The 14,352-nt window shown below is 43.4% G+C and overlaps 2 protein-coding genes across 6 annotated transcripts in view; one reads left to right on the top strand and one right to left on the bottom strand.

Annotated features, from left to right (window-relative positions):
- The window catches only part of NABP2 (nucleic acid binding protein 2), a 5,539-nt gene extending 4,200 nt beyond the window's left edge, over positions 1-1,339 (bottom strand). The window contains 1 exon segment of the mRNA XM_024736452.1: positions 1,110-1,339. The gene's annotated coding sequence lies outside the window, so the exon portion shown is untranslated.
- Positions 1,340-1,445: 106 nt separating this feature from the next.
- RNF41 (ring finger protein 41) overlaps positions 1,446-14,352 on the top strand; it is a 26,373-nt gene continuing 13,466 nt past the window's right edge. For 2 of the 5 annotated variants that reach the window (XR_003002078.1, XM_024736445.1), the window contains exons 1-2: positions 1,447-1,670; positions 4,109-4,292. The gene's annotated coding sequence lies outside the window, so the exon portion shown is untranslated. Of the gene's footprint in view, positions 1,671-2,280; positions 2,314-4,108; positions 4,293-14,352 lie in introns of those variants that run through there. The other 3 variants (XM_024736446.1, XM_024736448.1, XM_024736449.1) reach the window with 3 other exon arrangements.

Genomic DNA, 14,352 nt, shown 5'->3' on the forward strand with positions numbered 1-14,352 from the left:
GGGATGGCTGCGCAAGAAAACACGTGGACCACCAGGGGGCGTCTCAGGTACCAATTTTCCTCCACTTGACTAGGAGAATGCACTAAGATTTGTTTCTCCTAGGCGTGACCCAGTGGAAAAAGAAGCAAAGGTTTTTGGAATCCGGCGGACAAAAGTATGAAACCCGGCTCATAACTTCTCTTCTCGACAGTTCTTCAATATGTGATTCCATTTTGCAGACGAGAAAAAGAAGTTATATAAGAAGCTGTGTCTAGCACACAGCAGACAGTTTCCTCCTCTTCTCCAACTGCTTTAACTCTCATCTTTATTCCTGATTTGGGGTCCTCAACTTTAATGCACTATCCAGCTTGGTCAAGATCTCTGGAAAAAGCAGCATTCACAGCAGAGACAGACAACAGGCAGACTCACCCCCTCCCCCTTTGGAAGTAATGGAATCTGGGGCACCGAAAGCAACATTTGCATTAGACTCTCCCAGTTTGAAAGGCACCTGTTCCTAATGCACTTATCTCACTAGATCTCAGGGTCCCCTCAGAGACTGAAAAGAGGCCCGAACCTTTAGTTCCCTTTGAGACTTGTTACATAGTCAACAAAAGGCAGCTAGCTCTGTAATGTTGCCTATAGACCAATTATATATAAACAATATACGTACATGTGCATTACCATTTGCTTGGCGAATATCCATATCAAATACTGCTTACTATCAGATTAGCCTAAGAGGCCATGTAATTGTAATGCCTTGGTTTGCTTAATCAATCCCTTACCTTCTCCTAGAGGGCTTTAGGGTCCACCTTGACTTTCCTCGGAGCTCAAGTTCTCTCCCGCCCACACCCCCAGCCATGGTGCTGTACCCTAAGGAAATCAAACCACAACCCGGGAAGAGGGACATTTTATCTCCCTCCTCTCCCGTTAGGTGTTTCAGGGAACTGTACAAGTGTTTGGAAGGCCGACGTAAAGACGTCAGGAGTGCGGCTGGGAGAGAGGCGGGCAACCCTGGATCAAAGTTGTCCGGTCAGACACTCCCCCATTCCCCACCCCGTGGTCGCCTTGTTGACTACATATCCACTCCCATGACCATGAGTCATAAGATCGGTAGGCTCCGGGATGCTGACCACAGCTCTGGAAACGGGAGAGGGACCGGGGAGACGGCAGGTCACTGCAGGCCAGCCTCCTAGAGACGATCTCGCAGCAAGCCGCATCAGCTTTAGGGCACGAAGACGTGCACCCCTCCAAAGCGAAGTCTCGCGCTCCGGGAGAGTCGGCCTCCAGCTCTGCCGCTGACGCTCACGCTGGGAAGAACATAGAGCTCTCCCTCCCAAATGGCTATCTAGTTCTCGCTGGGACCATAAAGACTTCCGGTCTAGAGCGGAGGCCTGGCTAGCCTTCCACTCACCTCGTTGGCCGCTTGTGGCTTCTAGTTCGGGGCTGAGTTAAACAAAGAGGCGGAGTTTGGTGACGAGCTTCCGCTAGGTTGCGCAGCAGCGGTGGGCGGGGCAAGGGATCTGTCCCACACCGCGAAGAGTGGTCGGAACCATCTCTCGTCTTCTTCCCCTTCCCCTTCCCCTTCCCCTCCCAGGAAAAGCTGGGACCCGGCACCCTGGCTATCCCTTGGCCGCTGCGGCCTCAGCTCCAGCCAGGCCTGGGTACGGAGAGTCCAGACCGCTTCCAGGGCGGTGCGTACGGCGCCTGCGCGAGCCCCCACCTAAAAGAGGGTGTGGGAGGGGAGGAGGCAAGGTCCCAGGGGGGTTGGGACGGGGGTTCGAGCTATTGGAGGTCAGGAGGAGGGATGGGAGTAACGATGAAAAATGGAGGAAGGGAGCAGTAATAGGGAGGAGTCTAGAGGTGATAAAGGGGCGCTGATGGGTGGGTTGTTGGGGAGGTCCATTGGAGTGGGGGAGCCTTAGGAAATGCGGGAGGGGGCCTGGGCTGGCTGGAGGACAGGGAGGGGGGCGAATTGGGGGAACCACGTGGTGTTTAAATGGGCAATGATTGACGGGCCGGAAGGGGAGGCAGGGAACATCCTGGGGGTCAGTGTGGGCAGGGGCGTCGGAACCTGAACCCCCGCCCTCGAAGCGCCATAGCTTGGCTCCTCTCCCATGCCTTGTCTTTGACAGCCTTGTCTTCCTCCTCCATTCCTTCCCCCCTCTCCCTCCCACCCTTCCATGAAGGAATCTCACATTCCTTACATCCCTGCCCTGGATTGCCAGTCCCTCTTCACACACTTCACACACCGGAAAGCCTTCTCCAAACCAGAACGCAGAGGAAATTGAGGATTGGGAAGGAGGGGGCCGGAGAAGGAGCAGAAAGCTGAGAGGGGTGAGGGTGTTTTGCCTGAGGGACTGACAGACATCTCCATTCAGAAACTGACTTCATTCTACCTAGTAGCAAATGTGGCTGTTAGAGACCACTGAATCACTGTTCTTGGGGACTGGGCTGTGGTAGTGATAGTCTAATCCCTTCCTATACAGGTGGTTTTAGTCTGACAATAGAGCAAGAAGCTGATAATGTTGCAGGCTGATAGTTGTCCCCAGATAGGAATGGTAGGGAATCTGAGTGATGCAATAATGTTACTTCCCTGTGTGTCCAGCCGGCTTTGTGGCTGTGCCTGGTTCCCAGTAATGGGAAAGAAAGAACAGGCTTCTTTCAAGCATTTCCTCATGGGCCCTCAGTACTCTAAATTTATTTTGCAATCTGTTACTACAAATACCTTACCTATGAATAGCGGTATTCAGTATGCTTTCACATTTATTATGTCATTTGCTTTTCCTGGACAATATGTAAGGTCAATAAGGCAGTTATCATTTTCCCTACTTGACAGGGGAAGAAATTGAAAATTACAGAAGGGATACATGGCTTGTTAAAAGCCATACAGTTGGTAGAACTGGGACCAGAACCCAAGTCTCCTGACTCCTGGTCCTCCTCTCAGTTGAAAAATCCTGTTTTGTTCTGGTCAAGGGAGCAGTGAAGGACGATTGGTTTTCCCAGGCTAGATAACTGTTTGCTTTCTGAGTCTGAAACGTGTCACTGGAAGACTGAACATAGCCAACAGCACTGGCTCCTGGAAGCATTTCCTGACGTGCAGGTGCTTGTGCCAGGCTGTTGCTGTGGTCAAAATGGAAGAAGCATCATACCCTCCTCTGTATTATGGATGGGAGAGACAGATCAACTTCCCCCCACCTCCAACTACAGGGAAGAGAAAGTGGATCTGGCCTTGCACTTTTATCCTCTGATTAGTTTTAAAATACCACACACTAATGTGTTATGGCTGATGAACATAGTAAACTAATGAGCACGTATACCAGACTCAGGATGAAATGGTCTCTGTTTTATGACTAAAAATCGTCATCCTTTCTAACATAGCCGTTAACATTGATAGATGTGAAGGTAAGGAAAGGAATTTGAATAGTTTCTATTCTGCGTCTGAAGCCTTGTCTCCTTCTACTTAGTTTCATCCTTTTAGTAATGAGAGTCTGGTCAGCTTAATCATACTGCTACCTCTAGTCTTTCCAGTTTCCTACCCTAGAATAATTTCCTGATTCACTGCCTCTTCATTTTTTTTTTTTAAAGCCTGATCCCCTCAGGAATATTTCTGGACTTGGAAGTAGAATTGCACCTGTACCAACATTCTTGAGCATCTTCTTATGAAACAGTATTTTCCAAGTGGAGAGTAGGACAGAATTCTTTTTATATGAAATAATTTATGTGAAAGCACTCTGGAAACATTAAAGCATCATACTGTACATGTAAGCTGTCATGGCTCTCTGCATTGTATAGCCACAGATTTAGACTCATTGACATTACTTTTAGTTGTATGCACTGAATAAAAGAACCTTTTTCTATCTCAAACAGCTCCTCTTCCCTACCTTTCTTCTTGTCCCTTTCTCTCCCCCTCTCAGCTATGTTTGAATCACCTGGTCCGTGCGTGTGATTCCTTAGCTGATGATCTCACTCCTTAGAGGGCAGCCCGGATGCCTAGCCTTGAAACCTATAGTTCTTAGTGGAGTTGTCTCGTCCTCCTCAACCAACCACCAGATCCCAGTCTGTCTAGTTTCACTGCCAAGTGCAGGTAGTTCTCCTGACTCACCTTTTTCTTCCTTGTTCCTATTAATAGAGTGCTCCTGATTGTGACATCACATCCATCCCCTTGGCAATGGAGCTTGTCCCTAGGAAGGAAGACTCAGTCGGAGAATAGCCAACAAGATGGGTTACTGGGAATGTCTCCTGAGTGGCACTGAGTGGAAGCATCAGGGGGTTGGAGCCTTGTGAACAGGGAACCTGCCCCCAACACTTGGAAGGTAAAAAGCCTTGATTCAGAATCCCATTCTGGGCTAGAACCCTCTTCTCTGCCAATCCGGGTTCCTTCTGCTCTTGAAAACCTGATTCTCAAAACTCTTTTATGCATAAAACTTTCTGTGATTAACCCACATCAGTCTGTTCTCTGCATACTTATGTCTTACGTGAACTATTAACTTTTATTTGTTGGTAAATTGCTTAGTAAATTTTACTCTTTTTATGTGTTTTATATCCTGTGTGCTCAGCCATTGGGCTCAAGCCTGCACCTTAGTTTGAGGACAAGGATTGTGGTTTTCGTTTCTTTTACATGTCTATACTGGCAAGGGGGCTGTGTATATAGGATGAAGATGAGGTTTGGGGTAACCACACAAATAGTACTTGGTGCTGGTGATCCAGTGGGAGGTCCTTGCTGGTCTTTGAGGCCTGGTAAGCCTCACTTTAGGTGTTAGAGTTGTTAGTTGGGAGTTCTGGAAGAATTGTGTGCCCTCTGGATTCTTTTTTAAATTGAACCAATTAAAACGTGCTGAAGAAGCCTAACTTTAAAAATCTCCTGTGCTAAATCTAGTCTGGATCACAGCATTCTGGAATTAAACGGGACTTTAGAGGCAATGAGGAACCTGAGTTCCTAAGAGCTCAGTTCTCTAAGAGGGGGAGTAACTTCACTCTAAGGATTCTACTGCTTAAGTGAAAAAGACCACTTATTTCACTTAGAAAGTGAAGAGAGTTGCCAAAAGAGAGCAAGGCCAGACTTTGCTCTCATAAAGCCAGGGCACCTTTTATAATATAATTATCCCCTAATTTAGCCTATTCTTGTACTTACGTAGAATTTATGTAGTTTCAGATGTTTCATTTCATGTGGAGTAAAGGGAACAGAGGCCCAGAGAGGTTAAGTAACTTGCCCAAGGCTACACATTGGTCGGTAATATAGCTAGAACTAGGACTCAGGTTTCTAGATTCTCAACTCAGTTTTCTTTTTTTCCAGATCTATTTCTTTATTGGGAGACAGGGAGATAAGATGAAATGTTTTAGGGACACATGTGAGACACCCTCCACCACCTACTTTCTTCACTAGGGTGAAATTCCTAGGAGTCACCTGTTTCATTACACTGGGGCAGGTTATGGGGCCCTTTTCCTATGTGTCTGGTGATTTGTAGTAATTGGGCTGAATCCTCAGCTCTCTGCACCTTTGCTGTATTTAGGGCATAGAGGAGAGAGAATTAGGAGACTACAGCACATATACTTGGCTTTTACCTGTATGCTTTTGCCACGAATTGGTGACAGCATGCCCAGTTACTCTAAATGGGTTGGAGTGGTTGCTGTAACGTTTCTCTTCGTGTGTGTGCGCCTGTGTGTGTGTGTGTGTGTGTGTGTGTGTGAATGTGCATGGTTTGTACACCTGTACATGGGTTCAAGAAACCCTGAATAAGGGAGGATAAATGTTCAGGCTCTGTTAGAAACAATCTGTTTTTTAAAATTTATTTATTTTTCGCTGCATTGGGTCTTTGTTGCTGCACGTGGGCTTTCTCTAGTTGCAGCGAGTGGGGGCTACTCTTCGTTGCAGTGCACGGGCTTCTCACTGCGGTGGCTTCTCTTGTTGCGGAGCGCGGGCTCTAGGCACACGGGCTTCAGTAGTTGTGCCATGTGGGCTCAATAGTTGTGGCTTGTGGGCTCTAGAGTGCAGGCTTAGTAGTTGTGGCTCACGGGCTTAGTTGCTCCGCGGCATGTGGGATCTTCCCGGGCCAGGGCTGGAACCCGTGTCCCCTGCATTGGCAGGCGTATTCTTAACCACTGTACCACCAGGGAAGCCCAGAAACAATCTGTTTTGAATTCCTAGCTCTCTCTAGGGGTAGAACAGTGAAAACAACTGCAACAGTAAGTTAAAAGGGTATAGGAAGGGGTCTAATAAAGTTCTCACATTTTTTTAATAATGCTGACCAGGAATATAGAGAGACATCCCAGTGTAACAGTGAGGAAGTATAGCAACATAATTACCTGGTTTGGTTCTGGCCTGTTGGGAATGCAGTTTTTGGTTTGGGTTCAGAATGTTCAAATCAGGGAGTTTGGCAGAACTCCTATAAGTCTAAAGGGACACCTCAGTGCTACTTTAGTTCAGCTCCCCAACTTGAGTAATACCTTCCAAGGCCTTTTCCTATTCCATAACTCAAGGAGAAGATCTAGGAAACTGTGCTTCCAGTGGATGTGGTCACTGGCTGTGACTCTTGAGGTCCCCGTGGTTTCGGTTTTATTAAGGCTTCTGTCCCTAGGGCAGTGAGCGGTTGAGTTCTTGTACTGCATCCCCCTTGAAATGATAACCCGCCCCAGTGACAGCCCTACAGCAGTGTTGAGAGTCCCCGAGGGTAGAAGGAATAGTCAAGGAGCCTAGCCTGTCAGCTTGACTGTCTACTTAGGGGCAGGGCAAGACGAGGCAAGGAGCTAGATTCCAAGATTGTGTATAACCACTTCAACATTTGTTTCCCATAGATGACAAATAGCAAATGCCCTAATCAGAATCGAAATCTAAATTTCCCCTTAATTCTCGAGGCCACACCTCTGAAAGGATATAGTTATAGGAAGGTAGATAAAACAGGAGCATCTCCAAGCAGATAAAGTGGAGGTTTCCATTTAGAAAGAACAATGCCCAGCATCTCTGCAGAGTTTTGTAAACCTTGACTTTATAGTAGGAACTTTGCAACTCCTAAGCCTGGCTGGTGGCTTCCCACACCCTCTGGCCATCTCTACACCAACTGAGGCTGTTTCTTTGGGGAAGTTCTCTGCTGTTTCTTTTGGCGATGTAGGATCCCCTGAGACCCCATTATGATAACTTTTCAGAATTTGTATTCCCCCTTAAGATAACATTGTTAGCACTGTTTTAACATGAAAGCACAGTGAAGCTATACAATACAGGCTCTCAGCCTGCTTTCTGCATTGCCCCATAGCAACAAGGGAGAAAAGGGTACTGTTTTAATTTTTGCCCCTTGCTCTAAAGTAACTGATTTTTAAAAATAATTAAATCTTGCAGAAATATATAACATAGATCAAAAGTATAATCTCAGCATCTAGATTTTTTAAATGTATATGCTACATATACCACTTTAAAAAAAACAGGTTTTATAAAAATGGGACCATACCGTACAAAATGGGACCATACTATTTTTGCAGCTTGCATTTTTCAGTTTGAGAGGCAGTTTAGCACTGCAGTTAAAGGCTTGAGCTCTGGGGCCAGTCTGCCTGGGTTGGAATCTGTCTCCACCACCTGTTAGCTATATGATTTTGAAGAAGCTTTTTAACCTTTCTGCATCTGTTTTTCATCTGTAAAATGTGGATCATGGTAATGCCGACCTCACACAGAGTAACTTATAGAGTTATTTTAATAATTAGTTGAGTTAATATACGAGAAATGCTTAGAATTGTGGCTAGCATATAGAAATAATAAATATTGATTTAATTATTATTTAATTATATAAGTAAAACATGATCACTGTTTAAAAAAAAATAAAAGAGGAGGAAAAACTAAGAGCAAAACTGTGAGGGATTTCCCTGGTGGCAAAGTGGTTAAAAACCTGCCTACCAGTGCAGGGGACACGGGTTCAAGCCCTGGTGCGGGAAGATCCCACATGCAGCAGAGCAGCTAAGCCCGTGCACCACAGCTACTGAAGCCTGAGTGCCTAGAGCCCGTGCAGGTGCTCTGCAACAAAGAATAGCCCCCGCTCGCCACACCTAGAGAAAGCCTGCGCACAGCAATGAAGACCCAACGCAGTCAAAAATAAATAAATAAAATTAAAAAGAACAAAAAACAAACTGTGAGTGAAATTAAAAGTACTGATAGGGCTTCCCTGGTGGCGCAGTGGTTGAGAGTCCGCCTGCCGATGCAGGGGACACGGGTTCGTGCCCCGATACGGGAAGATCCCACATGCCGCGGAGCGGCTGGGCCCGTGAGCCGTGGCCGCTGAGCCTGCGCGTCCGGAGCCTGTGCTCCACAACGGAAGAGGCCACAACAGTGAGAGGCCCGCGTACCGCAAAAAATAAATAAAATAAAAGTACTAAAATTCTACACTTAGAGACAACTTCTCTAATATATATCCTTCTAGATGCTCTCCAATATAAGTGTGTACACACATAAAATTTTTTAACAAACATGGCACTGTAGTATATATAACATGTATGTGTTATTTTACTTATATATAAGTAATGAATAAATTTAAAAATCTAAATAAATAAATATTAATAAAAGCAAATATATCTAAGTTATATTAATGCTACATTGTATTCCATTTTATGGATGTAAGGAATTATACTGGATATTTGTATCATTTCTGATTTTTTTTTGCTATTATAAACAATGTTTAGATAAACAACTTAGTATATTGTACACTTGTGTAATTATTTCCTTAGGCTAAGTTACTGGAATTAGGATTGCTAGGTAAAAGGTAAAAAAATATACTTTTTTTAGGGGCTTCCCTGGTGGTGCAGTGGTTGAGAGTCCGCCTGCCGATGTAGGGGACACGGGTTCGTGCCCCGGTCTGGAAAGATCCCACATGCCGCGGAGCGGCTGGGCCCTATATATATATGCTTTTTTAGGACATTGGTTTTTTGTTATGATTCACCTTGATTAACTTTTTCTTACAAGAGTACATTTTTTCCAGACCTTGCTATAGTATATTACATGTTATATGTATATGCTGTATATATTATATGACATAAATGACATACATAGTATATGTGACATTGAGTATTTTGGACATATTTTTTTATTTAATCTTAATATTGATACTTTCACAATTTAGGATAATTATAAATTTATTTCTTTATTTGAGTATTGAGTGAACACACAGAGAAAATCTTTTTCAAAGGTACAAAGGGATAACTGAGGAAATTAAAATTTTCCCCCTGTTCCTGTCCCTTAATGACCCTTCCTCAGAAGCAACCACTGTTGGCAGTTTCTTATATATCCTTGTGGAGAGTTCCATGCATATGAAAGCATAGTCACATACATATTATTTTTGGCACATTTATGTGGCACATCATGGTGGCACATTTACATATACTATTATATACTATTATATACATTTACATATACTATTATATACTGTAGTTTTTTTCTCTTAGTGTATCTTGGAAGACTTCATACCTGGTTCATTTTAAGGCAGCAATAATTTTTTTCCTCTGATTGATTTAATAGCTATTGTAGAGAAACCAGATTACAATTTGTTTATTTGAGGTAGATATTGTAAAGTTAGCAGTTCAACAGGTGAATTATGGATATTTGGTGATATTTTTGCTATCATGTAGAGGCTGTCTCAGGTAGCACCTATTCTTGACTCTTTCTCTTGTGCCTTCCTTTCATCCCAACTCTGTGTGTTTGTCTTGACTATGAGAGTGGCGGTAGCTATCATCCAGAACAGCACTAACCAGTGTCAGTTTGCATTAATTGAAGTAGAGAGGAAAGGTGCTAATAGTCGCATTGTGTTCATATTGGTCAGTCCACATGTGAAGCTCTGGGTACCCTGTTTTAGAGGGACATAGGCATTCTAGAATGCTATGGGAGATTTGAGTTTAGGCTAGATACTTCTCATCTCTGCTCCTGCTGCACCCTATCTTGGCCTTTCCCTGGACTGTCAAAGCACAGGGTGAGTGACTGTTGGGTACTGTGGAGAGGATTCCAGCCCTGGGATGTTAAACTAGATGGTCTCTTATGGTCCATTCTAACTCTCAATGCAAAAATAAGACTGTCTGAATTAAGTCAATAGGGAAAACTTCTGGGTGAGATCAAATTCTGTCACCTTTTATTCCTGAACTTCAAAAGTAAAAACATTCCTATACTTTTTACTCTTAAGTAATTTCTAAATTGAAAAAAATATTTTTCCATATTTGTGGAAGACTGTTTAAAGTTGAATTATGACAAAAAAAATGTATGCTCGATAAAACGTTTGATAGTTAAAAATAGAAGAAAAACATTATTCTTAGTTCTACACCTAAATAAAACAATTGTTATTTTGATAATTCTTTCTGGTCTCTTCGTACATGGATTATTTGTAAATATATACGTTTTTGTTTTGTTTTGTTTTTGCGGTACGCGGGCCTCTCACTGCTGCGGCCTCTCCCGCTGCGGAGCACAGCCTCTGGACGCGCAGGGTCAGCGGCCATGGCTCACGGGCCCAGCCACTGCACGGCATGTGGGATCTTCCCGGACTGGGGCACGAACCCGTGTCCCCTGCATCGGCAGGCGGGCTCTCAACCACTGCGCCACCAGGGAAGCCCAATATATACGTTTTTAAACAGATCTGTATTCAAATTTGTGTCCTACTCTTTTCATCTATTATTGTATCATGTTACTGTATATTCCTCATAAGCATCATTTAAAAATAGATATGCTGGGCTTCCCTGGTGGCGCAGTGGTTGAGAGTCCGCCTGCCGATGTAGGGGACACGGGATCATGTCCCGGTCCGGGAAGATCCCACATGCCGCGGAGCGGCTGGGCCCGTGAGCCATGGCCGCTGACCCTGCGCGTCTGGAGCCTGTGCTCCGCAGCGGGAGAGGCCGCAGCAGTGAGAGGCCCGCGTACCGCAAAAAAAAAATAATAATAAATAAATAAATTAATTAATTAATTAAAAAAAATAGATATGCTATTCCATCCGATGGGCTTACATTACCATAATTAAGCATAACTATACCTTCACTGTTCACTTAAATGAATAAGTGATTATCTGAATTTTAGAAGTTTACGGGTGTGATTTTTGAAAAACTATCTGGGCCTCTTTTGGTACCATCCTTTCTTTTTTCCTGCTTTAAGTGTGTCCCTCTTCCTGTTTAACATAATTCCGGATCTCCTTCCTACCTTTTCCCCAGTGACCAGATTCTCTCCCATCTTTACTTTTCCTTCTTCACTAGTGCTTTCCTCTCAGTACATATACATCCTCAAACCTTTCTCACCATAAGGAAAAACACCCCTACACAACCCACTTCCTCAGCCTCCAGTGCTCTTCTAGCTGGTTCTCTCTCTTTTCCTTCCTTGGAAATCAAGCTTTCGACAGGGTTGTCTTCAGTCCCCATCTCTCTGTCTCACCTGTTCACTGTGAGCCACTGCAGTCTGTCTTCCACTCCCAATGCCTCACTGAAACTGCTCGCCACAGTGCCACCCAAGTCCATGGAACCGCCTTCTGCTGTGGTGTCCACAGTCCCACATCCTGGCAGTTTTTGCTTTTTTTAATTTGACTTGTGTTTGCAGTTTTTGAGACTTCTTTTCCCTCTAAGCATTCTACTTCCTTAGCTTTTGTGTGTGTGGGGGGGGGTAAAAAACAACATAAAATTTACCACCTTAACCATTTTTGAGAGTATATAGTTCAGTAATGTTAAGTATATTCACATTGCTGTGAAACAGATCTCTGGAACTTTTTCATCTTGCAAAGCTGAAACTCTACTCATGAAACAAGCATTCCCCTTTCCCTCCCCGCTCCCTACACCCCCAACTCCCTTAACTTTTGTGACCATCTTCTCTCCAGGATTTTCTCTTATCTCTGGCCAATCTTTCTCAGTCTTCTTTTGCAGGCTCCTTTTTGTCCCCCTTTTTAAATGTCACTGATAAAGTATTTTCATGCACTGTTGTTGGTAGTGTAAATTGAAAAGGCCTTTCCAGAGTATCATATGGAAGTGTCTAGGAAAACAAATAACAGGCACACCATTCAGTGCCGCAGTTCCACCTCTTAGTGGAATCTGTCCTAGGAGAGAGATTTGTTCTTGTGCTCCAAAAAATCTTGTTACAAGGGGTGTTAACTGCAACATGATTTGTTTCAGGGGAAAACTTGGCAGTCAGGCAAACTTCAGTCATGAGAGGATAATGGCAGAATACGTTGTAATCAAGGCTTAGACTGGTGGATTGGAAATTCTTACCACTAGAATATAAACTACATGAGAGAAAGAACCTTATTTGTCTTACTCATACGTGAATCTGTGCAACTTCCCTGGAGGTCCAGTGGTTAAGACTCCGTGCTTCCACTGCAGGGGGCGCGGGTTCGATCCTTGAGGAACTAAGATCCCCCATGTAGTGCAGCACAGCCGAAAAAAGAATCTGTATAGCAAAGAAGGGCAGTTGAAAGAATGAATGTTCACCAATCAATGGATGGGGAGAGGAAGGTGGGAAGAGAGGCTATATTCTTTTTTTTTTTAAAATATAGATTTATTTATTTATTTTTGGCTGCCTTGGGTCTTCGTTGCTGCTCGTGGGCTTTCTCTAGTTGTGGTGAGCGGGGGCTACTCTTGGTTGTGGTGCGTGGGCTTCTCATTGCGGTGGCTTCTCTTGTTGCAGAGCACAGGCTCTAGGTGTGTGGGCTTCAGCAGTTGTGACTCGCGGGCTCTAGAGCCCAGGCTGAGTAGTTGTGGCGCACGGGCTTAGTTGCTCCGCAGCATGTGGTATCTTCCTAGACCAGGGCTCAAACGCGTGTTCCCTGCATTGGCAGGTGGATTCTTAACCACTGCGCCACCAGGGAAGTCCCGAGAGGCTGTATTTTTTAAAAATGAAAATATAGTCATATATACTTGTGAAAAAAGAAAAACTAAAAAAATAAGCAAAGAGTCAGTGCTCCCCAGGGTTCTATAGTCTTCAGACCAACCCTTATTTTCTGTTTTCATTCTGTATACTTTCCCTGTGTGGCCTCTGAAAACCCATCAGCTACTACCTTCATGATTTCTACTTGGAATCTCAAACTGTACATGTCTAAAACTAGGATCATTGTTTTTTTACCCCATCCAGATCTTTTTTTTTTTAATTCTTTTATTGGTAAATAAGAATTCACCACTACTTAGCCAAGGCAGAAACAAAAGAGTCATCTTTTTATTACTTCCTGAACTAATATAGATTCAGATTCCTTCTTTTTAAATTTTTATTTGTTTATGTTATTTTTTTTTTTTGGCCACGCTGCCCAGCTTGTGGGATCCTAGTTCCCCAACCAGGGATCGAACCCGGGCCCCCCCGCAGTAGAAGTGCAGAGTCCCAACCACTGGACTGCTTGATTCCTGATTCCTTCTCTGAAATGTCTTGGTTTGAGCCTTTATACTTTTTCTTAATCTGAATTTTTACAATAAACTCCTACAAAGGTCTCACTTTCTCTAATCTTCCCTACCCCGTATGTTTTCTGTACAGCTACCAGAATCTGCCAGCCTAAAACAGAAAGCTGATCATGTCAATTTCTTAAAAATCCTTCAGGTGTACACACACTTAAAGAATCTCCCCTACAACATTTATACTAATTACAAAGGAAAAAATAATAACTCTTAGAGTAGAGAAACCTGACAGACAGCACTTAACCAGAGGGTCAAAGTTAGTATCACCAGGAATAGTACAAATCAACATTATGTGCTCCTGATATGATGCATTGAAAACACAATGCCACTTCCTTGGTATTTTTGCCCAAAATGAAACCTGAATTTAATCATGAGGAAACATCAGACAAATCCAAATTGAGAGACATTCTCATATACCTGGTGTGTATTCTTAAAAACGTCAAATTTATGAAAGGCAAAAAAGATTTAGTAACTTTTTCAGTTAAACGATTAAAGAAGCTTGACAATTCAGTGCATAACATAATTCAGCATAATCTTGAATGTTCTTTTGCCAAAGGAGATTATTGGGACAGTTGGAAAAATTGGAAAAAAGGTTTGTAAATATAGTATTACATCCGTGTTAATTTCCTGATTTTCATAATCTTACTATCAATATATAAAATAATGTCCTTTTTAGGAAATACAGTACACAGTAAAGTTATTTAGGGTTAAAAGCATCAAGTCTACAGTTTACTCTTAAGCAGTTCAGAAAATTTTTATCCATCTATCAGTGTATATATATATATATATATATATAAAATATTGTGAATACTATTATTTTTATATATAACATTTGACTGTTTTAGTCAGTTTGGCTACTCTACTAGAACACCATACACAGGGTGCCTTACACAACATGATTTATTTCTCACAGCCTGGAGGCTGGGAAGTCCAAGAGGCGAGTCTCCAGCAGGTCCAGGGTCTGGTGAGGCCTCTTCCTGGTTTGTGAGCCTCTTCTCACTGTGT

This window comes from Neophocaena asiaeorientalis, unplaced genomic scaffold (genome assembly GCF_003031525.2).
Source record: "Neophocaena asiaeorientalis asiaeorientalis breed wild unplaced genomic scaffold, Neophocaena_asiaeorientalis_V1.1 scaffold134, whole genome shotgun sequence".
NCBI classification, from domain to species: Eukaryota; Metazoa; Chordata; class Mammalia; order Artiodactyla; family Phocoenidae; genus Neophocaena; species Neophocaena asiaeorientalis.